The sequence below is a fragment of the Balaenoptera physalus genome (genome assembly GCF_965194825.1).
Source record: "Balaenoptera physalus genome assembly, chromosome: 13".
Lineage (NCBI taxonomy): Eukaryota > Metazoa > Chordata > Mammalia > Artiodactyla > Balaenopteridae > Balaenoptera > Balaenoptera physalus.
Window position 1 is genome coordinate 98,001,754 of NC_138892.1, and position 3,104 is coordinate 98,004,857.

A 3,104-nucleotide genomic window follows, 5' to 3' on the forward strand; every position below is an offset into this window, starting at 1 on the left:
GAGGTTAGTCACACAATTTATACATATTGTCAAACATTTTTATGCTTACTTCTTGAGTGTTATTTTTAACTCCTGGACTTTATTATTAGTGTTTGAGGGCAGGGACAATATCTCCCACCTCTTTTGGATCAGGCATCTACATTTAGCTTTATAGTAAAGATGTCCACTAAACACTTGTAAATTGATAAGTCTCATATGTCACCGTTCTACATACCTATTACCAGAAGAAGCTTAAGAAAAGCTTAAGGAAATAGGAAAGAATAGGAATATGAATGTTAGATATAGGAATAGGAAATAATGTTATATTATTTATAGGAATAGGAAAGAATGTTAATTGTTTTTAATCAGTTTTACTGTCTCTGTGATACAGGTTTTGTAGCCTGGAGAGAGAGCAGCTGTTAAAAACTGTTTGTGGGATGACAAGCCCATTGAACTTATCTGAAAGGCTGATTTAGCAGTTCATGTGTTCATAGGATATTTACATCAAGGATATTATTAAGCACAGACTTAAATATTTATATATGCAAAGCAGAATACAATAATTCATGTAAGTTCTTTCCAGCAACTCAGCATGTGGAACAGACCACCTGCCCACCCACAGGAAACCGCCAGGGTTAAACTTCAGAAGCCACATCTTCACACTGTTCCTGGGATCTCTGAGCCACAAGGTGTGTCATCTATTCAAAAAAGGTGTCAATGGAATTAAGTTCTGAGCCATTATGGTCAGCAAGCAATAACTCTTATGAGCAAAAGCAAAACTAAGGCAATAAGAACCAAAATTAAGCAGATACTACAAATAGTTATCATGCTATTGACATCATTATACATGTTCAGGGTATCCAGTGAGTTTATTTTCTCTGAGATACTTGTCCTGCAAGATGGGTAGAGGTACCTTGGTCACGGCCTGATCACCTAACAGCCATGCATCTCAGACACATGATTTATGAAGTGCTGAGAATGTTCTCTCAATGAGTTATGCTAAGATGCTAAATTGTTTCTTCAGGGTCACCAGTACAAATCCAAAACGCTACTGCCATTGGGTATGACAGTCCACAAAGTAATATGAGCCTATCATTTCACAAACCTGCAAAGGAAGATGTGCACTCCCAAAAAGTGCCCAAATGTGGAAGTCTATCAGTGTTAGAATCTGGCATTGTGTCAGCATTTTCATCTCCTGTGAGAAGAGAGAACTGAGGAGCTTCTACAAAGAGAATCCTCCTGTCCCCTTATCTCCTGTGTTCTGGTCTGAAGTGTAGATCATCCGCCATGTTCCTTAACATGGATTTTCAAAAAAGCCAGGATTCTCAGGGAATGTTACAACCTGTGAAATCATGTATGTAATGTGCCTGATTCATTATAAGGACTCACCAAATGTTAATTCACTTCTCTCTGTCCTTCTCCTTAAAGAAACCAGAAATTAGGAATAAGAATGTGCCACCAAACCCAAGCGGGCAGTGACAGAGACTACAGATCACTTCATCAAATGCTTCCTCCATCCCACCAGCCACGTGTGGGACAGAGGGCAAGAGGAAACCCAGGCACATCTGTTGCCACTGGAGATGGGAACACACATCTTTGAAAGTCTGTGCTGTGAAGAGATTCTCCCAGATTAATAGATCCTCATCTTCCCAAGAGGTTCAGGTTATCCCTAGGCAGATGACACACCCTATTGAGAGTGTTCATGTGGCCATCAGGAAATGGAATTTTAGCATCTCTTTCTTTCACCAGAGCATGAGGGATTTGCAATGTGATTGAATGCAGCCTTTGACCATTCAAGGTTGTGCATGTGACAACCTCCAAATCACCCACTATGCTGTAGGGAAGCAAAATTTGCCACCCCAAAATATGCCTTTTTGGCCTGAGGATTAATTTAGACTGATTGTTTTTAGGAAACAGAAGACTCAGGAACTTTGACCTTCCCCATAACTTCCTAAAAGAATTTAGATAGAGGGCCTGTTCCTGGAATAGAGCTGTCACTAGAGGGATCTGCAAAGAGTATGGGCTGAGTGTAGTGGGGAAGCTCAGCAGGGCCTGGAGACCAGAGTCCTCTGTATCCCATTGTCTCTGGATGGCCCAGCAAACATTCGTTTACCAAACATTCGCTTTACTAACTCCATGTGAATTGCTTTCCTCCCCTTCCAAATCCCAAACCCCTATCCCCAACATTTTATTTCGTCTTTAGCTGAAGGTAGTATTTAAGGGGAGGGCTTTGGCCAACATTGTGGTGAGTTACCCCATTTTCCTGGGTCTCTCCCATGTATACTTGTTATTAAACTTTTGTTTGATTTTCTCCTGCTAATCTGTTCTGTGTCAATTTCATTCTTAGACCAGCCAGAAGAACCTAGAAGGGTGGAGGAAAACTTCCTCCCCAACAATGCAGTCATGCCCATGCAGGCGGCCAGGCCAACCATGCTGCCCAGAGCTGGGACCAGAACAGACCTCCAGCACCTCCTTGATTAAGGAACTTTGCAGAGTTCATTAAAAATCAGAAACAAGGGGACTGATCTCACAAACCAATATATTGTTGTTGTTTTTGCTTATGCCTAAGAGGTGAAATTCTAACCATGGGCAAGTCAAAACACTCTCTACATAAATTAAGTACAATTATGTCTGACTGCAGATACAGAAATGTCAAGTATAAATAGCTGTGAGATCTTAAGATGAAAGGTCCAATTCTCTTTGCTGTTTGTGATGTGATTTTGCAGGAATCCCATGTTACTGCCTTTTTCCTCTTTTGGCCTGCGCCTTCCTCTTCTCCCATCTGAGGAAATGGAGCTGGAAGGAGTGCTCACAGCCTTTGTCTCTGGTTTGCCAGAAGGGAAGGAAAAAAGGAATGGAAAGGAGACTCTGGGTTGAGCTTTGAAATCTAAAGATTACTTAGAATAAGCTCTTAAAGCCCAAACTTCAGATAATGAGCAATTACTACAGATAATGAGTTGTATCAGAATGACTTCCTGTACCTGCCATACAAATGTCCAGAGTTTTAATGATTGTTTTGGCTTCATTTATTCAAGGGCCTTGGAATTCTTTAGCATGAAAGGCCCCAGGAGCCTGAAAGGGATTAATGACAGGCTTTCCATGTTATTATCCTCCCACAGAGACAC

The 3,104-nt window shown here is 41.1% G+C and overlaps 1 long non-coding RNA gene across 1 annotated transcript in view; it reads right to left on the reverse strand.

Annotated features, from left to right (window-relative positions):
• The window catches only part of LOC309641714, a 68,453-nt gene that overhangs the window by 52,236 nt on the left and 13,113 nt on the right, over positions 1-3,104 (reverse strand). The gene's annotated exons all lie outside the window — the stretch shown is intronic.